The 24,951-nt window shown below is 53.4% G+C and overlaps 1 protein-coding gene across 1 annotated transcript in view; it reads left to right on the plus strand.

Moving 5' to 3' along the window:
* Positions 1-8,259: 8,259 nt before the first annotated feature.
* GRIK4 (glutamate ionotropic receptor kainate type subunit 4) overlaps positions 8,260-24,951 on the plus strand; it is a 368,975-nt gene continuing 352,283 nt past the window's right edge. Inside the window, exon 1 of the mRNA XM_075909747.2 lies at positions 8,260-8,413. The gene's annotated coding sequence lies outside the window, so the exon portion shown is untranslated. The remainder of the gene's footprint in view (positions 8,414-24,951) is intronic.

Consider the following 24,951-nt stretch of genomic DNA (forward strand, 5'->3'; position numbering starts at 1 on the left):
AAAAGATACGCAAATTGCAAACTTGCATTTCTTTTCCCACTTTACTTTCAGAAGAGGCTTTTCCAAAATTTGGCATGTTTACACAGTGCCAAATTTTGGAAAAAATTCCTTTTTTGGTACATCCCTTCTTCCTCGTACAAGGAAAAGTGGGTGTGTTCCTTGGACACGGCATTGCTTTTCCAGGATATCCCGGAACAGAGCTGCAGTGTTGACATAACCTCCGTGAGGGCCTCACATTACTGCTAGAATACAATAAATGAAGGTAGAGTTCAGGCAATGGGTGATATTGGAGAGTCTGGGCCGGGGAAGATTTTGGCTTAGCTGTAGGGAAAGTTCATCTATTGAAGGATTCTGTGTGAGTCAGAACATAATCGTGTTCCAAGAGGAAAAAATCTTTGTTGTGATGGCAAAGCTAATCCTTCAAAGGTTAGGAAATGCCATGAGGAGGGGTAGCCGCTCCTCCACTCTAACCAGTAGGCCCGTCATAAAGAAGAGGGATGTGGGAACAGATAACGGGATCTAACGTTTAGGCTTAGGTCCTGATTTGACTAGTCCAATGCTCTAGTGCCTGGAAGATGTCATGCCAGAAGAAGAGCGCTTACGTTTTTATTAGCAGCTGTATCTGGCTTAGCTCGGGCCTTTAACATTATTTTTTTTTAAATAATGGAAGAATGTCCATGTTCTATTTCAATTATTGCAATTTTTGAAAATGAAGGCTGCAGTGAGGTTTTGAGTGTGGGAGGGACAGAGTTGGGAGGAGTGTGGGGGGATGGCTCAAGGCAGGGGTGGGAGGTCCAGGGCTGGGGTCGACTGATGAGGGGCTGCGGGCAGAGGGTGGGAAAGTCAAAGCTGGTGAGAGGTGCAGGACTCAGGCCGGGGGCTGGAAGGTAGTGGGGGGGCTCACAGCGGCCGCCTGTGGCAGTGAGGATGGCACTGCTCCCCAGCCAGCGGCTCCTTTTGCGGAGTCAGGGCTGCCATCACCAGAGGGTGGCCCCTTTGGGGAAGGTGAGATCTGGGGTTGCAATCTTGTCCAATGGGGGCTGGGGCTCTATGGGCCGGCTCCAGCTGGGCAGAGGGGGTGGGGTTAGCTACCCAGGCAGGAGGCAGGCAAGTGGGTTGAGTCCTACCCCTGCTGGCCACTCTTGGTACTGCTGCTGCCCCCAGTGGCCACTCAGTCCCATGCCCCTCCCTTTTGTGTCCCTCTGCTCCCTCCCTTTCTGCGTTATGGAAAATAGTCTCATTCGCAGCACGTCCTGTTTTCCGGGCACAACCGAACCCTGACCTTGGTATAAGTTACAGTAAGAGGAAGTTGCCTCCCACATTTGGTCATCCTAGCTCTTACAATTTAGAAGGAGGTCTTGAACATATGGACTCAGACGCAGACAGACGCACTCTAAAAATATACAGATATAGATTTGCATTAACATTCGCCTACTAGTGATTCAACCCCGTTGTACAAGGCTCCGTATGCAAAGAAAAGGCACTTCCTGCACATATAGCGCATCATCTATGTACCTGGCGAACAGCTATTCACTTCACCAAACCCATCATGAAAAGGTATTGGCATCAGTGACCTTTATGGTGGTTATTTTAGTACTTCATAGTTTCATCCCACTCAGAGTTGGAGCCTGCGAACACTCGTCTGTTTGATTTTTACCGATGTGAATAGACCTCGAGGCCAGATCCTCTTTCCTCACCTGCTGTAAATGATCAGAATCCCCTTTCTTTCAGTGGAGTGACCCCATTTACACCAGCTGTGGATCTGGCCCCATGAACTCAATGCAGCTCCTCACACGAGTAATGTGACCCATGTGTGTAAGTGCTTTTGAGATTGGGGTCACAGCCCCTTTCCCCGTCTAGAATCCTCTATTACATTTGAACAGGTTTTCTTCTACTTTTTCAAATGAAAGAACAGCCCGGATTATTTTCCACAAAATGTTCCTTATATACACAGTTGATTTGATTAACTCCTTGTAGCTGTCTTCAGTCAAAATTCTGGGTATGTCTTTTGGTGTGTGTGTGGGTGGGTTTGGTGTGGCTTTTTTGTTTTGTTCTTTTTGCAATTAGCATTACATGTGTACTCTACACTCCAGCTCTCCTCTCAAGGCTGAGCCTCTCTGTAAAATGTGGACATGGGTTTTTTTTGCCAATTTTGAGCATTAATGAAGAAAAATCACAAACACACACACACACACACACACACACACAGCTTTTTGCCCCTGTATCTGTGTAATGAAGTGTCTGGATTCTGTAGTGTCTTTCATCCGGAAGGATTTCACAGCGCTTTATGGATTTAACGAACTTCAATGCAGCCTGCTTATTTTACCCTGCCACTGAAATGTAGCCACCTCTGGAGTTAAATGCAGCAGCTGTTTACAGGGCACAGAGTTAAACTACATGACTGTTTAAGATAAGAGAGGAATACCCTATGTGCTGCTGAAAGTGCAGGAGTAATTTGTTTCACTATATAATAGGCACCTAAGTGAATACAATGTTATTTAGTGGGTGTGGGGGTGGAGATTTGGCTAGGATGTTGGGGTTAATGGATGATATCCTATTAGACGGGCCAAGCTGTTTAGCAAATTGTAGTTTTAGTTGCAAATGTGTCAGACATGGGTACTACACTGGACTGAGCACTGGTCTAGTATAGTAGGGCAATTCCTATGAGTATAGCTTTTGGTTCTCTATTTTGATCATTTTGTGCATTCATCTGATTTTCGTTCTGCACCTTATAAGCCTCAGCAGTTGCACCTAAACTGTAGTTTGAGGGGCTGCTGTTAGTCTGTAACTTTTTTTTTTTAAAAGAGTAGTCCTGTAACACCTTAGAGACCAGCAAACATACACATATAGTACCATGAGCTTTCATGGGCCAAACCCACTTCTTGCTCTGAGTGGGTTTTGCCCACACAAGCTCATGATACTATGGCTGCCTCTGGACTGGCACGTTTTTCCGCAAAAGCAGCTGTCTACACTGGCCGCTTGAATTTCCGCAAGAACACGGACGGTCTCATGTAAGATTGTCAGTGTTCTTGTGGAAATGCTATGCTGCTCCCGTTCAGGCAAAAGCCCTCTTGTGCAAATGCTTTTGTGCAAGAGGGTCAGTGTAGACAACGCAGTATTGTTTTGCACAAAAAAGCCCTGATTGTGAAAATGGCGATCGGGGCTTTCTTGTGCAAAACCGTGTCTAGATTGACATGGACACTTTTCCGCAAAAAGTGCTTTTGTGGAAAAGCGTCCGTGCCAATCTAGATGCTCTTTTCCGCAAATGCTTTTACTGGGAAAAACTTTTCCGTTAAAAGCATTTGCGGAAAATCATGCCAGTCTAGACATAGCCTATATGTATATTTTTTTGTTGGTCTCTAAGGCTCGGTCTGCGCTAGGGGATAAGTTTGAATTAATGTATGCAAATCCAGCTACGTTAAGTGCATAGCTTGAGTTGAAATATATCAAATTTTGGTGCGATTCACACTGCAGGAAGTTGATGGGAACACAGCTTGACTTCCCTTACTCTATTCAAAGGACTACCAGCCTCAATGGGCGTGCCCTCTCAGTTCAAATTAGTGTGTCTTCACTAGGCCTGCTAATTCGAACCCTGGCAGATCAACTGCAGCAGCTTTGATCTTCGCTGTAATGTAGCCGTAGTAGGTGCTTATTGTAGCAGGATTACTCATTGTCTTCCTACACGATAGGTGGACCTAGTGTTGTCCCTCATGGGTGAAATAGCTGCAGCTCTCAGGCCTGGGACTGAGTCTGACTCAACCCCACAGCTACGTTGACAGAAGAATTTGTGCATTGACCCTGCTACCTACTTTTTTGGGAGGGGAGGGGGGAGAGGCATTGCCAGAAACTGCCACAGTCACAGCAGGAAGTGTGTTCGCTTCACCAGTGCCCGCACGGGTAGGTGCTGTTAAGCATGGTGATTGATGGGTGACGTTAAACCAAAGCCTTATTGCCCCCACGGCGACTACACTGCTGGAACTGTGCCCCATGTATGTTGGAGGCTGGGGTGCGTCTACCTACAGGAATATCTGCTCTCTGCACAACAGGGAAAAGCATCTCAGAAAACATCTCGCTTGACGTTGCTGTGTCTACATCAGCTGGGGAAAGTTTTTTTTTTTTTCACCCCGTGCCCAGCTCTGCTTGTAGAATTTTCCATGGTGGACCAGGCCCACGATCGTCCCTTGCGTCAGGCACTGTTAGCCCACCTTTCTATTTGGGGAGGGATTGTCCTTACCTGTCTCCTGTATCTCTCTTCCTATGTCTTTGTAGGACATCTACCACCACGGCCCCCAAGCGTACGTGTAATCTCTGTAAACAGGATGGGAGCACCTACTAGCACTAATTTCCCTACTGAATTATCCTAGAACCAATTTGAGACCCAAATGTATCAAACAAAACAATCTATTTCAGGAAGGGTGAAATCAAAGGAAATTGATAAAGGACAAGGAGCTCGTTGTCTTCGAAGAATCCCAAGCATTGTTACAGGCTGGGGCCTGAATGGCTAAATAGCAGTTCTACAGAAAAGGACCTGGGCATTACAGTGGTTGAGAAGCTGTAGTGAAGAAGGCGAATGGCATATTAGGTTGCATTAGGAGGAGCATTGCCAGCAGATCCCGAGAAGTGATTATTCCCCTTTATTCAGCTTTGGTGAGGCCACATCTGGAAGATTGTGTCCAGTTCTGGGCCCCCCAGCTGTGGACGCATTGGAGAGGATCCAGCGGAGGGCAACCAAATGATTCGGGGGCTGGAGTGCATGACCTATGAGGAGAGACTGAGGGATTTGGGTTTGTTCACTCTGCAGCAGAGAAGAGTGAGGGGGGATTTGATAGCAGCCTTCAACTTCCTGAAGGGAGGTTCCAAAGAGGACGGAGAGAGGCTGGTCACAGTAGTGACGGGTGCCAGAACAAGGAGCAATGGTCTCAAGTTGCAGTGGGAGAGGTCTAGGTTGAATATTAGGAAAAACTATTTCACGAGGAGGGTGGTGACACACTGGACTGGGTTCCTTAGGGCGGTGGTGGAATCTCCATCCCTAGAGGTATTTAAGTCTTGGCTTGACAAAGCCCTGGCTGGGTTGATTTAGCTGGGATTGGTCCTGCATAGAACAGGGGGCTGGACTTGATGACTCCTGAAGTCTCTTCCAGCTCTATGATTCGATGAAGCCTATTCCAAGCTTCCTGCCAGTCGGGCTAGAACACGTTAGGTGACAAAGGGGAAAATGGGAGAACAAGAGGCTTGTAACTCCAGCATTCCTGTGTTTCCGCTTCCCACGCTGCTGTGGATCCTGGATTACCAAGGCCTTTGCAGCCAGGAACTTTTCTTTGGGATGCTTCTTTTCATGGAATGTTCTCTCCAGCTGCTGTTGCCTTCTATTAAATGCTAAGGGAAAGATTTTCAGCTGGGCAAGAGCTTTATTAGATCACTTGAGCTGGGAATTTAATCCTGAGAGTTTCTGAAGTCTAGGCCTTGTCCTAGCTATCCAGCTCTCTCAAGTCATCTTTTTACCAACCTCCAGACAAGGGGGAAGCTCACAAGAACATTTTGAAGGACTTTCCTGAAGGCAGAGCATGTTTCTGTATTCTGTAGAAAAGAACTGCAGGAAGAGACTATCCAGCCTGCAATGCAAATCTCTCCAGGGACAGAAAATGCCAAGCTGAATGGCAGGAACTCAGCCCCCCTCCTGATCACACCTACAATGAGAATATTGAAGGATTCCCCTACTGTGGCCAGTTTATGCCCTGAAGCTTGCCTGAAGGTGGAATCACAATTTTAGCTGCTTGAAGTGCAGAAGTTGTTTGTGGTCACCCAATTATCCAGCCCTGACTTCAAGCCAGACTCATTTTCTTTTCTGCCCAGCACCGCCTTGCCCCTCTGTTTTCAAAATGAGGTGCTGTCTCAGCCATGAATCTGGGGAGGGGGGGCATGAGGCTGAATGAAAGGTGAAGGCAGCACCCCCCTTGGTGAAATGCTCTTTCAAGCCCAGCACAAGGAATGACCGGCCTGGTTCAGGGGGGCAACTTCAAGGCCTTGTGGCTATTGTCCTAAGGGAAATGAGTGTGTGTGTGTGTGTGTGTGTGTGGGGGGGGGTTCAAAGCCCCTCCAGCTCGTCCCTGCAGCTCTTCTGAGCAGTGTCTGGATGTCGGAGGCAGTGTCCCCCCCCCCCCTCGCGGCTGTTCTCGTCTCTCCGGGCTGTGCCCAGCGGGGGGGCTGAGCTGGTTAATTCTCGCTCCGGTTCATGGAAGGTGTAAAAAGCTTTTATGTGTCTCGCCATGAAATGATAAAACAAACCACGAACCAGCCACGAGGCCGGGCTGCGGCGCTGCTCCCGCCGTGGGACTCCAGCCGGCGGGGGCAGCCGGAGCCGGGGCTGCGGGGTTCTGGGGGGTCGTGTCCAAAGCGCCAGCCTGCCGCTCCCCGGGCCGGAGGGAACCGCGCCCGGACGGGCCAGCGCAGCCCCGGCTCCCTCGGGGGCCCAGGCCTGGCCGGAGCTGCGGGGCTGCCCCCCAACTTGGAAAGGGGGGACCCGGGGGTTAAATGGCCACTTGGCGGGGGGCCCGGCCGGTGCTCCCCTTCCCGCCTGGCTCCTTCCCCCCGGCCCCGGCAGGGGGCCCCCGCGCCCCTCGCCACGACTCGCTCCGGCCCCCACGCGGGGCTAGGCCGGTCCCTAGCGCACCCCGTGCGTGCAGCGCCCCCCCACTGCACCCCCCGCCGGGCCCCCTTCCCCGGGCACTGCACCCCCCCCCCCGCCGGGCCCCCTTCCCCGGGCACTGCACCCCCCCCCCGCCCCCCCGGGCCCCCTTCCCCGGGCACTGCACCCCCCCCCCCGCCGGGCCCCCTTCCCCGGGCACTGCCCCCCCCCCGCCGGGCCCCCTTCCCCGGGCACTGCACCCCCCCCCCCGCCGGGCCCCCTTCCCCGGGCACTGCACCCCCCCCCGCCGGGCCCCCTTCCCCGGGCACTGCACCCCCCCGCTGGGGCCCCTTCCCCGGGCACTGCACCCCCCCCGCCGGGCCCCCTTCCCCGGGCACTGCACCCCCCCCGCTGGGGCCCCTTCCCCGGGCACTGCACCCCCCCCCCGCCAGGCCCCCTTCCCCGGGCACTGCACCCCCCCCCCCGCCGGGCCCCCTTCCCCGGGCACTGCACCACCCCCCCGCCGGGCCCCCTTCCCCGGGCACTGCACCCCCCCCCCCGCCGGGCCCCCTTCCCCGGGCACTGCACCCCCCCCCCGCCGGGCCCCCTTTCCCCGACACTGCACCCCCCCGCCGGGCCCCCTTTCCCGGGCACTGCACCCCCCCGCCGGGCCCCCTTCCCCGGGAACTGACACCCCCCCCCCCGCCGGGCCCCCTTCCCCGGGCACTGCACCCCCCGTTCCCCCTTCTCCCACCACTGCACCCCCCCGCCGGGCCCCCTTCCCCGGCCACTGCACCCCCCCCGCCGGGCCCCCTTCCCCGGCCACTGCACCCCCGTTCTCCCTGCTCCCACCACTGCACCCCCCCCCCCCCCCCCGGCCCGAGCCCCCTTCCCCGGGCACTGCACCCCCGTTCCCTCTGCTCCCACCACTGCACCCCCCGCCGGGCCCCTTTCCCCCCGACACTGCATCCCCGTGCCCCCTTCCCCCGGGCACTGCACCGCCCCCCATACCCTCTTTCCCATGGCTTTGCACCCCCCGCCGTTCCCCTTTCCCCCGGGCACTGCACCCCCCTGTTCCCTGACACTGCACCTCCCCCCAGTGTCCCCTCCCCCCCAGCACTGAATCCCCCTCCTCAGCCGTAGCCCCTTCCCCTCGGCTCTGCACCCCCCTTCCCGCCACTGCACCCCCTCTCCGTCTCCCTCTTCCATCCCCAGTACTGCCCCCTGACCCCTCCTCCCGGCTCTGCACCCCCCCCCCCCCGCACTGCACTCCCCGGACACTGGCCCCCTCCCCCGGCACTAACCCCCCCCCTGCACCCCCAGCCCGCTCTCCCCTCCCCTGGCGCTGCACCCCCCAGCCCGCTCTCCCCTCCCCTGGCCCTGCACCCCCCATCCCGCTCTCCCCTCCCCTGGCCCTGCACCCCCCAGCCCGCTCTCCCCTCCCCTGGCCCTGCACCCCCCATCCCGCTCTCCCCTCCCCTGGCCCTGCACCCCCCAGCCCGCTCTCCCCTCCCCTGGCGCTGCACCCCCCATCCCGCTCTCCCCTCTCCTGGCCCTGCACCCCCCATCCCGCTCTCCCCTCCCCTGGCTCTGCACCCCCCAGCCCCGTGCAGTTCCCCAGGTCTCCACCGGGGGCCCCCCCTGTTCCCTCCGCTCCTCTCCGGTGCTGCCGGACACGGTCTCCCGGCTGCCGCCGCTGCCGGATCGGCGTGAGAGCGCTGCCGGATCTGCGGGAAAAGCCCCGGCTCCCGCCCGCTGCGCCGCCCGGAGCCCCGGGGAGCCGCGCAGGTAGGGACCGGCCGCCCCGCAGCCCCGGGCTCGGGGGCTCCCGCAGCCGCTTGCGGGGGACAGAGCTTCTCCCCCCGGTCCCTCCCCGAGCTCTGCCTCCGTGCGCCCTGCCCGGGCCCCGCTCCCGTCCTGTGCCGCTCGCCTGCCGCCTCCCCTTGCTCCCCACCCCCTGCACCGGCCCCCTTTTGCCCTGGGTGTCAGCGCCCCCTCCCCCGCCGGGGCCCAATGGCTGGGGGGGGGGGGTAGCTGGGGGAGAAGGAGTAAGCCCCAGCATCTACTTGCGGGGGAGCGGTGTGTGGGGGGGGGGGGGGGGGCTAAGAAATGAAGAAGCGACTCCGGGGTCCCTGGGTGAGCCGGGAGAGGAGGGTGGGTGCTGGGGGCAGCAGGGGCTAGTGGTGTGAGCCTCTTTGGAAGCGGCTGCAGGCGCTGGCAGTGCCCTGGCTGGGTCTGCGGAGCGCTTGAAATGACTCAGGTTTCCAGCTGAGCTTTCATCAGGATAATTAAAAAAAATGTTTTAAAAATTACCTGTTGATAAAAATAGACCCGGTGCAAGGTAAGCCCTTGGGAAGTGATGCGAAGGGGGGAGAAGCAGGGTTGGTAGGATGCTATGGGGGGCGAGGGAGAGAGAAATAGGTGAGAGAAGGCTGGGGGGGGGGGGGATGGGAGGGAGTTTTAAAGGAGAAGATGTGGCAGGGGGGGTGGGCTGGAGGGAGGAATACCAGGGAGGCATGGGTGGGGGAGAGATGGATGGAGGGGTGGTATGACTGGCTATAAAGTCATGATGCTTCAGGAGGTAGCTGAGAAAGTCATGGTTACTTACAAAGAGTCTTTCAAATGGCATCTGTTTCTCTATGTCTGTCTCCCTGGCCAACCTGAGCCCTAGGGCACTTCCTGATACTGCCTCCCCAGGAGGGTCTCTGAAAAGGTTTCCTTGGAGGTGGGGGAGTCCCGGCCCCTGGAGGACTCTGGACTTGCGCTGAGTTCACAGTTCTAAACTGTTTCAAAAAAACGTAACCTACAGAACCGTCCCGTTGCGTTACGGCTTCCCAGCTGCGTTGTTGTGACCCGTTATCTCCTGCGTTAGGGCTTGCAAAGAACTCTCCCGCTAGCCCCTGCGGCAGATTATTTGTGGCCACGATACTTTAGCAGGTCGAGAGCTGTAAATAACGGAGCTCTGTACCCTCGCCTTGGGCAGAGCCCAAACCCGAGGCCAGCAGGAATAAAACGCAGAGCCCCGTTCCAGTGGGTTACCAGGACGTGACTTCCCTGGTGCCGTAGGCTGGGGGAGGTAGCTTCACCCAGCACAGGAGCAGAGCTGGCAGAAATGGATGCTTGCCAGAGAGTTGGAAGAGGCCACTGGAGTGAGCGGAGATTGCAGTCACTGGCACTTTCGTAAATACCTTTAGATGGCTATTTTCTCAGTGTCTTTTGGTTGAGAAGAGACGGTCAAAATAATCCCTAATGCCACTCCACTGAATTCAATGGAGTGACACCAGGGGTGAATCTGTCCTGGTATGATTTGTATCTGGGACTGCTGGTGCTCTGTGTGTGTAGGTTACCTGGAAATGCAGGTGGCATCCTTGTGCAGACCCTTGCTTGTAACCAGTGTCGCTTTGCAAGGTGGGAGGGAGAATTGGATTCCAAAGCCCTCCCTGGGCCCAGCTATCTTCTGCCACTACAGAAACGCATCCGCTCAAGCAAACCCTGCGACTGAATGGGCAGGCTTTTGGGCGGAGGGAGAGGGAGGGATGTTTGCTGTAGATGCTGCGCATTGCTCATCATTAATCAGGTTTATTATTTCCCCAAACTGGCAGGATTCATTCCTCAAGGTCGCGACCCTCGGGAGAGTTAATCTAATATGCACACATTACTCAGGCTGGGCTTGTTTAATTTTCAGTACTTTGCTCATTTCCTGTTGAGGAGCTATCTGCTGGGCGCACAGGGGCTGTGCTTTGCCTCCAGGCCTCTAGCAGGAGGCAGTGTACAATGCCCAGGGCTTGTCACAGGAGCATCCAGGACAATCTCTCTCCCTCTCCTTCCTCCATCCAGAGCCGATGCCCAGGTCCTGCAGCAGAAGCATCCAGGCTAGAATTTGCCCCTTCTAGCCTCCAGCAGGAAGTAGTTACTAGGTGCCTCTTCCGGGGGTGGGGAATCCAAGGCCCAGGGACCAGGTGCAGCCCCCGACTTCCCTGGATCCAGCACCCGACTTGTGTGCTCCAGCCCCTCCCTGCCCCACAAAATCTACTAGGCTGCCCCCCCCCCCAGGCTCTGGTGTGCAAGGGGAATGCAAACAGCGTCTTTCTTCTTCTCAGTTGGGGGCCACATCCGGGAGGGTTTGTTTTTTGCTGCTCACTTGTGTGCGGCCCCCGACTGATTTTTTTCGGTGGCTCAGTGGCCTCTGACCCAAACATGATTCCCCACCTCCCTGGCCTATGCCTTACTGTAGTAACAGGACAGTTTCTGTTCTCTTCCAAATGCTTCAGAGCTGGGACCTAGTGCCTCCACCCGGCCATAGACAGCTAGGAGGGCAGAGCTGTCTGTTCTTACTTCCAGCAGGAATTGGTGCGCCCGATACCCACAGCGTACTGCACGATCCTCCTTTTCAAACCACTAGCAGGAGCCAGTTCCCTGAGCCACTAAGGCACATGTGTACGGTCGTGGAGGTAGGAGGCTGCTGTTAACAAGACTTGGTATTTTTGTGCTGGGCCTTTTCTTTCGCTACGTTTCACAGCAGAATAGAAAAGTGCTTTGTTAGTTGACTCTACAGCTCGTCCCCTGCAGGGCCAAGGCAGCAAACTTGAAATGCTTTCTTGACGTGAGACAGTTTGAACATAACGCATGTTAGTTTAACTGTTGTATGTTCAGGGAACGGGCTGACAGCCGAGAGAGGGAAAGAGAGACTGACCCGTTCCCCTTTGCGTCTCTCATTCCAATCCAGTCCAGATTAATAATGTCTGAGAACTGTAAAAGCGCGGCTTGGTGGTGTGTGTGAAAAGAATTGTTAGTCAGAGTCTATTTCCTGGTGGATAGGCTTTTACATCACCAGACCGGACATAAATTAGTACCCCTGGAAGAAAGCAGTGGATGAATGGACCATGGAGCCTGAAATACTAAAGTTAGCGATGGCATAGAGGAAAATTGTACTGTCAGTGCCTCCGTTCTGGAGATAAAGTGGGTGTAGGTTGTCCATTTGGAACCCTTCAGCTGCGCAAAACGAATTGCGTGAAATCCTTGGAGAGAGGAGGTTGAAAATGTAGCCTGTTGACCCTTTGCGTGCTGCGTCCCAATACAGAGCCGCCCTGCCCCTTCCGATTTCAGAGGCAGGTGCCACAATAGGTTGGACATTTTCAAAATAATGAGCCAGGCTGAGAGCAGATGAATGCTGCCAATTCCAGCTCCTCGCTCGGGGACCAGAAAGGAGAGAAACGTTTCTAGATGAGCAGGGGAGCTGTCCAGCAAAGTTTCCTTTCACTCAGAGGGCAGGCCGCTGAAGTCAGGATGTTAAATTGCAGTTAATTGACTCGTCGAGAAGTCAATAGAATTTCCATCGTCTACCCCAGTGGTTCCCAATCTTTTTCATACTGGGGACCAGTAAACCCATTCACAAGCTTTTGGAAGACTGGTAACGTTTATTTGCATAATTGCATATTCATTACCTGTCCGGCAGGTTGTTCCGCCCTCCTCCCCCGCCCCCCAGCCCCAATCCTGGATGCTTTATCGGCTGGCACTGGCTCCCCCGGCTGCATCCGGCACCGGGCATTCTGCGTCGGTGCGCACAGCGCCTGGTCTTCTTCCTGGGTCCTAGCGCCAGCCGGATTTAGCCCCGCAGCCCAGAAGCATGCCCGGCAGAGACGCCGCGGTGACGGGCTCTCTTCCAAGAGGGCCGTGCTACCGCACTCAGCAGTGTGGGGTGCTGCTACCCTGTCACACAAATTAATAGGATCGATAATTTTTCTAGGGACTGGTATTTTTTTTCTAAGGGCCGGTACTGGGCTGCAGACCACACTTTGGGACATGCTGGTCTACCCGATTAGTTGATAGGCACTTCCGCATTCCTCCTTTGAAATGTACAAGAGCCACACTGGGGACTCTTGTACATTTCAGAGGAGGAATGTGGAACTCCAGGTGCGGCCCGGGGCCACTGGGAAGTACTGCTGACTCCGGGATGCGTGCGGGTGCCTGCTTTGAAATGTACAAGAGTGCCCAGTGGGGGCTCTTGTGCATTTCAAAGCCACGGAGCCTGGGGTAAGCGAGGGACTCCCCAGCTGATCCCGGTTCCATGTGGCATTTCCGCGAAACCCCAGGGGTCTGCTGAAATGCTACACGGAGTCCCCAGCTGACCATGAACTCCACAGCACTGCCCCTTTGAAACACCGAGGCAGTGTTTCAAAAGGGCAGCCACCCCACAACTGATCTCGGGCTCAGCTGTGTGATGCTGCCCCTTTGAAATGCCAAGGAGTCCTCAGCTGACCGCAGGCTCCAGGGCACTTCGGCGTTTTAAAGGGGCAGCGCCGCACAGCTGAGCTGCAGATTAGCTGTGCAACAGCTGCCCCTTTGAAACGCCGCCTTGGGGTTTCAAAGCAGCAGCGCCACGCAGCTGATCCCCAGCTCAGCTGTGTAGTGCTGCCTCTTTGAAGTACCCTTTCTATTTTATAGAGGCAGCATGGGGTGGGAGAAATCGATTAGTTGACTAGTCGATTGACTATCCGATAAGCTTTTGCTTATCGGATAGTCGACTAGTGCAGCGGTGCAGCCTGTGGATCGCAGCTGCTTTCCTGAGGGGGCCACAGCGCTTGGATCTGACCAGCCGCTTTTCCTGGCTTCCTGGCTCGGCGTCAGATGTACACGCAGCGGGGCTGCGGGGAGTGGCAGAAGACCGGCCCGACAATTAAAGGGGCCATTTCCTTTTTTTTTTTCCGCTTAACCAAATTCGATAGCGCCTGTGGGGGTCGCAAATGAAAAAAGGTTGCACACCACTGGACTGCTCGACTAGTCCTTAACATCTTTACGCTGAAGTCTTGCTACGTTGCGGGGGATCTGAGTGCCGGCGCTCCAGTGCCTAGGAACACGTCTCACCTTCCTGTTGACAGGATGTTTCTTGCTGATCATTATCTGTGTCAAGAAAACCAGAGCGGAAGATGTCGGTCAGAGCCACGTAAGCCTGAATACCCAGAAGCCCCAAACCATTTGGTAATTGGTAAGCGGGGGGCGGAAGATTTAAGGGAATTGGTCTTTGGAGAGCTCATCAAAGGAAGATCCAGGCAGCTGTACACAATGCTGCTTTGCTATCTGTCTACTAAAGTGTGTCAAGAAATTCCATCTGCCCAGTCCCATGTGCGCGCCGATTACTTAGCCCTGTCACGGCGCAGTAGGCGAGCCATTGAGTTAAGAATCAGCCAGGATCAGGGGAAATCCCGTCCATTGACAGGAGGGAGGCAGAGAATGAGGCAGAACCACAGCCCTGTGCTGTGTGCAGGAGCCCCCGGCTATGTCCACCATAGCCCAGTGTCCCTTCTGTACCGCAAGGGATGCGTCAGCCCAGTTGCTGATCAGTGCCTACTTGGGCAGAGGGGAGGGGGGCTGCTTTGTGAACGGTCACGGAGGAACCAGTTCCTCTACCGCAGTGATGCTCAAAGGCGATGTCGACACTCGCGGCTTCTTGCGCAAGAAATATGCAACCGAGGCTCAGTGTGGACTATCGCCGAGCCTCATTTGCATATCTAATGAGCCGCCATTTTTGCAGAAGAGGCTCTTGCGCCAGAAGGAGCTGTCTGCACGGCCCCTTCTTGCGCAAGAAAAACCCTCTTGCGCAATGCCGCTATTCCTGAAAATAATCAGCGTAGCGGCATTGCGCAAAAAGGGGTTGTGAGCTGGATTCAACCTGCGAGGTTTGGGGCTCCCCGCTTCCTGCAGCAGGAATCCAACCTCGCAAGGGGGGCATGTGGGGCTGGGACACCTGCACGGGCTCCCCACACTGGGGGAAATGGGCTGAGCCCTGAGCCTATGACCCACCTGTAAGACCGTTGTCCACGGACCACCCTTTGGGTGCGTCCACACTGCAGAGTTTTTTTTCGGAAAAACGTCACTTACGTCCACACTGCAATTGCGTTCTTTTGAAAGAAAATCAAAAGAACACGGGGTTCTTCCCAACAGCGGTAAACCTCTTTCTACGAGGAAGAACGTGTTTTCCGAAAGAGCACTTTCGGAAAAAGGAATGTGTGGATGGGAAGGAGGGTTTTTTTTCCCAAAAGAAGAGGCCTCCAGTAGAAAGCACAGCTGCCCTGGTGGCCACTCCATCCACAGCAATCAGAACTTAAATGTGAGAGAGCGTCCCATGAATGTGGACGCTATATTTCGAAAAAGCACATCGCTTTTTCAATGTGCTTTGGCAGTGTGGACGCTCTCTTTTGGAAGAAGTTTTTTCCAGGAGATCTCTTCCAGAAAAGCTTTTTCCGAAGGAAGTCTGCAGTCTTGACAAAGCCTTTCAGAACCACCACTAGAGCTTGATGGAAAGTTGGAAGTTTGGGTCAGGAACGCGGAGTGAACATTGGCTCCTTGGGGAGTGGAAAGAGATTTGTCTGGTTTGAGGACGGATCTTCCTGTTAGTGAAGAAAGGAGAGAAAATACCCAGGAGTAGAAAGAGAAGGAGCTGAAAGTGACAGAGGTGAGAAAGTAGGGAAGAGGAGTAAATACACATTTAGAATCAACATTAAGGACTGAAATAAAGAGGAGAATTTACGAGGATAAGAAATCAATAAAATAGGCTGGTTAAAATTTAGGGGAAGCCAATGGAAAGGCAAACAGTTAATTAAAAAAAGAGCATGTAATTAAGTAGGTGAGAGGATTAAATGGAGCCCAATCCTGTAAGGCACCGAGGACCATTAACCAGTCCCCCCTGCATTGACTTTCATGTAGGGGTGGGCAATAATTTTTGATGGGGGGCCTCTCGAAGATTTTGAAAAGTGGTCCGTGATCTTAATGGAGGAGGTGCAGGGTCTGGGAGGGAGGCTGGGTGCAGAAGAGAGCTTGGGATAAGGGACTGGGGTGCAGGAGGGAGAGGGGTGTGGGAGGGGGCGCTTGAGTGAAGGATGCCGTTGTGACCTGGGGTGCAGGGTTGTGACCTAGGACAGGAAGGAGTTGTGACCTGGAGTCCAGGAGTTTGGCGTGTGACCTAGAGCAGGGGCAGGGGATTGGGTGCTGGATCAGGGAGGGAGTATTGGTGCAGGAAGGGGGCAGAGGGTTTGGGTTAGGGGGCAAGAGAGGAGGGGCAGAAGGTTGGGGAAAGGAGAGGCCGGGGTGCCAGAGGCAGGCTCTGGCCATGAGACTTACCTGGGCGACTACGGCCAGCAGCCCAGCGCATTTCTCAGGCAACTTCCCTGCCTGCCCTGCCCTGCATGGACTGTAGGGCCACGTGCATGTGTGAATAACTACGAGCCTGAGGGGAGGGGCCATGGTGCTTTGCGTGCTGCCTGTTATTCAAATAGGCAGCTGCCATTGGCCATTTCTGGCCAGAAAGTGGCCAATGGGATTATGTTGGGCGTGGGGACAGCACCTGAAACCTTCCCTGCTTCCCTCTGCGCTCACAGTGGTGAAAGAGAAACAGCCGGGTAGCCACTTTTCTGAGTGCCTGGGGCTTCCCGCTGCGTCTGCGGGCTGGATCCAGTAGCTTGGCAAGCCGGATCCAGTAGCTTGGCAAGCCAGATCCAGCCCGCAGACCGTCTTTCACCCAGGCCTGCCTTAGTGAAAGGGGGTGGCTTCTGAGGAGGGATTTGAAAGCAGAGAAGGTGGGGGAGAAGGGAGGAGGGGGCTACATGCAAGGCGGAGTGGAAGTGGGTTTCTCTTTCCAGTTCAGAGGGGCCGTGTTCCCCCTCTGTTTTCAGTCTGCTTCCCCCGCGGAAAGGGAGTGTCATTCTGCGTTGAGGAGTGTCATTTTGTGTTTAGGAGTAGGGTATGGGAGGGATAGAAGCAGTGATGTTAATCGTCTCAGGTCTATATAATGGACTTCTTGGTTTGTTGTTATTACTCATTAGTGATGCAGTAGCCTCCATGGTGAGAGTTTTGAACGTTGATGGAGTAAGATGGTCCCTGCCCCCGCTATTGTGGGGAACTTTCCTGAGTTCTACACCACCCCGGTGAAATGGACCAGTGAAAGGATCTGAGTCCCCGCTCCCACTTCCTTTACCCCACAGCCTCCCTGGTCCTGAGGGCTCCCCCTCCACTCTCCTGAGTAGCAGAGTCCTCGAAACCCCGACAAAACTGGTCCCAGGTTTCCTGGGGCTTAATCCCCGACCTTGTAGTCACTTGGGGCAGGGGCTAGGGCGTCCCCACTCCGGGGTGCTCTCGGCACACTGCAGGCTTTCTTGGCCCAGTGATCATTTCATAAAGTTCAAAGCAAATACAATTTATTAAACAGCAACTGATTAAAGAGAAAAGAATAAGAAAAAACTGAGAGTGGTTAAATGAGAACTCACAGCCCTGCTCTGTACCATGGGGACATCAGAACAGCCATCTGCAGAGTGTAGGGACAGTTCACAGTCTGTTCCTTATAGGTCCCTTATAGTTCCTGGCTGTGCTGCAGGGGGGCTGCAGGTTGGACACGCTTGCTCTGGCAGTGACCACACAGCCTCAGGCTCTAGGTGGCAGGACCCCTCTCCCAGCAGGCCTCTTGGCTGGTGATATCTCCCTGCCCAGAGCCTCCCCCCACACTTTGCTGGTCCCAGCTGCTCACCACACCCAGCAGCAGGCTGTGCTGCATTGCCCGTCTCCAGCTCCTTGTATTGTTTCTCTGTCCCCTTTGGCTCTCTGATCACTGCCCGTCTGCTGCTCAACACAGGGCCTGCGCTCCTTGGGCTGTGTGTGCCTGGCTCTGTCGCTGCAGGATTGCCCCTCAGCACAGCTTGCACTCCTTGGGCTGTGTGTGCCTGGCTCTGTCGCTGCAGGACTGCCCCTCAGCACAGCCTGCACTCCTTGGGCTGTGTGTGCCTGGCTCTGTCGCTGCAGGACTGCCCCTCAGCACAGCTTGCACTCCTTGGGCTGTGTGTGTCTGGCTCTGGTGCTGCAGGACTGCCCCTCAGCACAGCTTGCACTCCTTGGGCTGTGTGTGTCTGGCTCTGGTGCTGCAGGACTGCCCCTCAGCACAGCTTGCACTCCTTGGGCTGTGTGTGCCTGGCTCTGTCGCTGCAGGACTGCCCCTCAGCACAGCTTGCACTCCTTGGGCTGTGTGTGCCTGGCTCTGTCGCTGCAGGACTGCCCCTCAGCACAGCTTGCACTCCTTGGGCTGTGTATGCCTGGCTCTGTTGCTGCAGGACTGCCCCTCAGCACAGCTTGCACTCCTTGGGCTGTGTGTGCCTGGCTCTGTCACTGCAGGACTGCCCCTCAGCACAGCTTGCACTCCTTGGGCTGTGTGTGCCTGGCTCTGTCGCTGCAGGACTGCCCCTCTGCACAGCTTGCACTCCTTGGGCTGTGTGTGCCTGGCTCTGTCACTGCAGGACTGCCCCTCAGCACAGCTTGCACTCCTTGGGCTGTGTGCGCCTGGCTTTGTTGCTGCAGGACTGCCTATCCACACAGCTTGCTCCTCTTAGCTGACTCTCAGCTCTCTCCTTGCTCAGAGAGACCCAGAAAAATCCCAGCTCACAGGGAGGACGGGGCCTGGCCTCTCTCTTTCCTCACTGGCCTGTCCAACCTGTCAATCAGGCCGAGCTGGAGTGTTGGCTGCTTTCCATTGTCTCAGGACCCTGATTTCTCATGGACCCTTCCCCTTTTGACACTGGGAGCTGGCAAACCAAAAGCTCCCACAGAGTTTTAGTAAGGGGCTAACAGTCCCCTGACATGAAACAGACCAGGGGCAAGCGCGTGGGGTGGTCCCCATCTTACAGACGGGGAACTGCCGCAGACCGAGAGAACGAGGTCACTCAACGATCTGGGGCCTCTCAAGTCCTAGCCCCTTGTGCCTTAGACTGCATGACAGCTCTTCTCAGCTCGTTTTCCCAGCATCCTGGCCTCTCTTTGCATCTACTCGCGGCCAAAGAACCGCAAGAGAGCAGCTGCCTTTGGCGGTTGGATCCCACAAACGCGAGAGTGAGCACTGGGTTGTGTGTGTGGAGGGGATGCTGTTGGTGATGGTGCATCCTGGCTTGATAGGGAAGCAAAGTCCTGAAAGTCAAAGGGCTGAGTCTAAAGAGGGGCTGAGCACCTTCCCCTTTCATTGAACATAAGAATGGCCAGACTGGGTCAGACCAATGGTTCATCCAGCCCCGTATCCTGTATGCCCAGTGGGAGAGAACACAACCGGTAATTCTCACGTGGTCCCTCCCCTGTCACCCACCTCCAGAGAAGCAGAGGCTAGGGACACCATTCCTACCCATCCTGGCTAATAGCCATTGATCGACCTCACCTCCATGAATCTATCTAGCTCTTTTTTGAACCCTGTTAAAGTCCTAGCATTCACCATATCCTCTGGCAAGGAGTTCCACAGGTTGCACACTGAGTGAAGAAAAATGGCTTTTGTTTGTTTTCAACCTGCTGCCTAGTTCTTATATTGTGGGAACAAGTAAATATCTTTTCCTTATTCACTTTTTCCACACCACTCATGATTTTATAGACCTCTATCATATCCCCCCCTTAGTCTCCTCTTTTCTAAGATGAAAAGTCCCAGTCTTTTTAATCTCTTTTCATATGGGACCTGTTCCAAACCCCTCCTCATTTTTGTTGCCCTTGTCTGAACCTTTTCCAGTGCCAAGAGATCTTAGCTGGAGTTGTGAGCAGCGTTCCCTGTATGTTGGGCACTTGTACAAGCATTCAAATGCCACCCCGCTGATTACCAGAGTGCTCATATCTAGATTTTTGTTTCTACTGTGGTGCACATTTGTGCACATTTAAATATTCTGCGCATGGATGGAAAAGATTAGAAGGGACATTGTGAGCGCCAAGCCTTTGTAAAAATCAGACCTCTGCTTTGTAAGCCGCTAGATAGAAAGTCATATGCCCCTGCATTCGCCTGTTCAGAAGTGTGCCCTGTTCCCTGCTGGAGACTTCTCAGGCAACCCACATGTTCCGCGCTCTGTGCTCTCACAGACCTTCAGGTGGGGAAGCAACTGAAATTCTTGTTTAAGGCAGAAGAGAGCAACATAAGTGGTATCACCTCGCCACAGAGGATGGATAGGAATCGGGGGAATATTCATGATTCCTTGCCGAAGGGAATGAGAAAGTCGGTTCTCAGAACGGGCGTTTTCTGTATACAGAACACAGACTCCAGATACTATCACTTGGTTATTCCAATGCAGAGGAGGCCACAAAGTCCAATTTATTTGGTTATAAATCCCCGTGAGTGGAAATATTAATAGGACTGTAGGAGTGCAGCATAGGGAACTAGTTCCAAACAGTAATAAAGAACTCAGTTAACAGAGCTGAAGGAAGTTGCAAGATATGATGGAACCAAACGAGCAGTTTTAATGACCCCGATATTTAATGCACTGTCTAGTATGTTGGACCTGGATTGGAGGAATAATTTATGGTATTAATAAACAGTTGGTTTAATAATAATAATTAATTTATGGTATTAATAAACAGCTGGAAAATGTGAAGGAAATTGGTTGTCTAGAGGCTGATGGGGGGGGGGGAAATGGAGAGACAGACCAATGTTCCCACTACATTTTCCATCCATGTGTGGAATAAATTTTGTTATGTGCATGTGCAGATGTGCACCACCAGGAGAAACACATGCTGCCAGAGCTATGCTAATCAGCTGGGCAGGCCCATCAATGGGGACAATTACCCTGGGATCCAGTGATACTAATGTATCCCAAGGCCTTCCTTCTGGGGGTGCAGAGCCACCCCTCCCCCCCCACACACACATGGACCAGGGGCCAAGCAATCCTATTGGCTCCCCTGTAGCTGGGCGGCATTTGAATCTCTCCTGGGTGCCCATCCAGCACTCAGCTTCCAGAGAACACTAGGACGGACCCATGTTCGGCATCCCACGGGTAGCCCAAAGAGCTGGCAGGTACTGAAGCTTTGTCTATCTCAGAGTTATGGAACCAACACAGGCAACTAGACAGCGGCCGAGTGTGAGTGAAGAAAATGGAGCATCCCTGCAGTACTTGTCCTGCTCCCCTGTCAAAGTAATGTACAAAAGAGGGTGAGGGGTTTTCTCCCCATTTTTTTTTACTCACAGTGAATTGGGAGCACAGAGGGGGGAAGTGACTTGCCCAAGGGAAGCCAGCCAGTGATAGAGCTAAAATCTAGAGAACGTAGGAGCCATGACCTGCCTTATGGACCTGTCACTCTGCCTCAAGTAGGCCAGATTCTCAGGCCTGGAACAAGGCATTCTCGTAGTGCCTGAAGACCCTGGACCGGAAAGCAAGGGCAATGCTGGGGGTGAGATGCCAATGGTGAAGAAAGGTACGAGAGTAGGGACCCGATCCAGGTGGTGTCCACTGTGACCGCATCAGCGCAGCTAAGTCAGTTGAAACCATCAGAAGATCTGGTCCTAGGTATCTAATGACATGGAGGAGAATAATACCAAAGTTGGGAGATGCAGGTTCAACCTCTTTAATCCGGCACCCTTGGGACCTGACCCATGCTGAACCAGAGAATTTGCTGGACCACAGGAGGTCACTATTGTCTAGCAGCATCACCAACCCTCCACTGCTCACTGGGCTCTGAGAAGACATTGAGGGGTAAATTAGAGCTCAGGACACTGAGAGCCAGGACTGGCGGCTGGAAATAAATTTTATGGGACAGTGTGAAACTTGCTGACTGCCATGATAAGCGGACATCTGGCTAACTAACATCATGCCGGACCACGGATGTTGCCGGACCAGAAAGTGCTGGACTAGAGAGGTTCAGCCTGTACAGTAAAAGGCCGCACAGGAGACCGTAGGGCTGAAGTTGTGCAAGGAACGATTGAAGAGGAAAGTGAAGTGAGGAGGGGAAGGGCGATGACAGTTTTGCATGTGGATGCTGGAGAAATTCCCAGGCACAGGAATTAACAGCAAGCGAGTCCTCCAAAGCCGTGTTTCACAAAGTGGTCCCCGGATCACTTCTGACAGGTCGCTCTCGTCGGTTTATTTACCGGCTCTGCGGCCACCGAGCCTCGCAGCTCCCCGGTTCGCCGTTGGATCCAAGGGGAGCTGTGGGAAGGGGTAAGTAAACAAAGCAGAGCGGCCTGGTAGCAGCTTTCTTAGAGCGTGTCCATGGACCACTTTAAGAAATACTGCTCTAAAGGGGAAGTAACAGCGACTTGGGAAACTTGGGTGCTGTAAATCAGCAGAAACCAGATGGTTCATCTGAGGGCTCTGAAGTAAATAAAGTGGGAATAGCAGAGATAGTAACATGGCTGTGCAATATTCACTGTAAAGGTGCAACTTTTCCTGAGGCTGGAAGGATACTGTTACGGGGACCCGCTTTGCAGATGGGCTGACCTGAGTCCATGATGCCTTTAAGATGTAAAATAAACACCGAAGTTCCAGGAAATTAGCCTAGTGAATCTCACTTCTGTTCCATGGCAACTGGCGGTCTAATTAAGGCTCAAATGCTTAGATCTGCCGGTCAAACGCATGTGGCTGGTGCGAGGACAGGGGCAGAAATCTGCCACCTTTAACCTGGTACAGATAATTGGCCAAGTTAATGAAACAAGAGCTAATGATGACCCGATGGACATAATGTATTTGGATTTTCATTGAGCTTTTCATTAGGTCCTTCATAAGAGACTATTAAAGGAGATGATAGAGTGAGGCAAATAAATAGTTGCAGGTTAAGGGGCAGCATCGTTCTGGTGGTGGCTAACTAGGTAAGTAATAGAACACAGAGCCGTCATGGCTCGGAGGGCAAACAGGTTACGGGAGGGGAGCTAGGCCCTTGCATGGAAACTGGAGCTGTTTGTTTATATGTAATGAGTCGGTGGAGGAAGCGGACCCGGGAGGGGGCAGGAGACCGTTTTGCTGTTGGAAAGAACTCGCCGTGGTTACTAAATGCGGAGGAGATTTAAGAGGCATGGCAGCTGGTTTGAAGGCCGCCGGGGGATTGGTCTGCACTCCGGCGTCTGGGATTGAACCGGAATCAGTGTGCAAAGTAATGCACGCCGGCAAACCCAAACCTAGGCTTCTCCCACAGAGACAGACGAGCTGTGAATCTACGGGCTCGTCCAAGGGACAGAGATGGAGGAGCACGCGGCAAGCGAGCTGGGGGAAGATAACCTTTTCCATATGCACCAGTAGTTTAAAAGGCAGATAGGCGGGGAGGGAGGGCGAGCGAGTTCACTGTGAACACAAGTTAGCCTGGAAAGAGAGTCTGACCTTGTGGCAGATGGGCTTATCTGAAGTGCTCCTCGTTTTGATCATCGGCTGCAGAGCAGATATGAATAGACTCAAACTATGGGTCCTGACCCAGCACTGCTATAGGGTGACCTGTGATGAGTGGGGACCGCTCTGCATCCCGGAAGCAGCCAGCAGCAAGCCTGGCTCCTAGGCAGAGGTGCTAGGGGGCTCCATTTGCTACTTCTATTGGCCAGTTTGCAGGCAATGGGAGCTGGGGGGCGTGGGCGAGAGTGGTGTGCAGAGCTGCTTGTGTGTCTCCGCCTAGGAGATGCACTTCTGGGGCACAGCATGGTCTGTGGGACCAGAAGAGGCAGGAAACCTGCCTTAGCACCCCTAACGCACCACTGACCAGGAACCGCTGGAGGTAAGCCCATACCCATCCACGAATACCGACTCTCAGCCCCCCCCGCCGAACCTCCTCCCTGAGGGTGTGTCTAGACTACAGGGTTTTGTCGACAAAAATATACCTGCGTCTACGCTACCGCCGAGTTCTGTCAACAGCAAGTCGACAGAACGCGGCAGTTTTGTCGACGGCGGTAAACCTCATTCTACAAGGAATAACGCCTTTTGTCGACAGAGTCCTGTTGACAAAAGACACTCTTGCATCCACACTGTGCTTTTTCAAAAGAGCGTCTAGACTTTGTGTCGACAAAGCGATCTGCTTTGTCGACAGAACTGGCTATAGTCTAGATGCTCTTTGTTGACAGTGGCTTTGTCAACAGTATCTGCCGACAAAGCCTCTGTCGACAAAAGCCTGTAGTCTAGACATACCCTGAGAGTCCCTCCTGCACCCCAGACCCCTTATTCCTGCCCTCCCCCCCACCCACACTTTAGTCAAAAGATATCATGATGTTGGGTCGTGAGCAACAAAAGTTTTCTTCAACTGAGTTGCAAGAAAAGGTTTGAAAACCAGTGGCCTAAAAGACCATGGTAAAGTGTGTGATACAGTAGCATCTGGTGGATAGAGCACTGGATTAGGTTTCAGGAGATGTGGGGTCCGTCGGTGGCTCTGTCAATAGCCTGCTCGGTGACTTAGGGTGAGGCAGGTCGTTTTCCCATGCCTCAGTTTCCCCATCAATAATCTCTTCCGTGGTAAAGAGTAGAACTGTGCAAATTACCATTTTTTGTTTTTGGTTCTCTGATAGTTTAAAAAAAAAAGTTCGGGGTTAATCCACACTGAAAAATTTTTGGCAACACAAAAAGCTGAAGAAGAATTTGTATGCCAAGTTTCATTTTTATTTCAAGTATTTTTAATGTTTTTAATTTCTTAAATCAAATGGAAGGGCATTTTCAAAGTCATGTTGGATCCAAATCTTTGAAAAATGTTGCAGCAATGTTTTGACTTTTTCCATTTTTTTTCTTTTTACACGTACATGAACAACTCACTGAAACCTGTCGATGATGTTGAATTTGCATTTTTTTCCCCTTAGGGAAAAGAGAAAAGTTTAAACCAGAAACATTGATCTCTCGGTAGTAAAGAACTTTGAGCTCTGTGGTTGTCTTAGGTATTAGCAAGGAAATTCTTTGTCCACTTACAGCATTGCGGACAGGTTGATACATTGCTGGGAAGCACAAGAGGGTTTGCAGTATTCTCTCCTGCCATAGACTACTCCCAACCTTGGTTTCTATATAGTGTGAAACTTGCAGGGGAGGAAAACAATGGTCCCTCTAATTTTTCCATCCATATGTGGAATCAATTTTATGTGCTCTGAGGCATGTGCACCACCAGGAGAAACACCTGTTGTGCAGTGTGGGCGCTCTGCTAATCGTCCATGCGCACAGCCTACAATCAACAATAGAGTTAAGGTAATGGTGAAGCTAGCAGGTGGCTCCTCCAAAGCTGTGAAAAGCACCACCAGGTGTGTGTTTAGGGGAAAACTGTTGGAACTGCACACTCAAAAGAGAACATTTTATCACCAAAAACGTGGGGGATTTTTACAGCTGTTACTCTTTTTTTTTTTCTGCTCAGCTGCAAATTCTCCTATCAGATCCTGGCCTTGCTTACTCTGACTGCCCTGCAAAGAAGCAGGCGCATAATGTGATTTCCAACCCGTGTCTCAACAGAGCATCAGTGAGCCTTCCAGCATGGGGTGGGGGATTTGCATCTTTACTGAAATTGCATTTGCGGAATTAATTTGCATCTTTCATGAGGCAAAGAGCCAGACGCGCATTTTTTTTCTCTTTCACCCATCTCCCCTTTTAGTGTCTTTGGTTAGCTCAGCA

The sequence above is a fragment of the Pelodiscus sinensis genome, chromosome 25 (assembly GCF_052426305.1).
Source record: "Pelodiscus sinensis isolate ZL-2025 chromosome 25, ASM5242630v1, whole genome shotgun sequence".
NCBI lineage: Eukaryota > Metazoa > Chordata > Testudines > Trionychidae > Pelodiscus > Pelodiscus sinensis.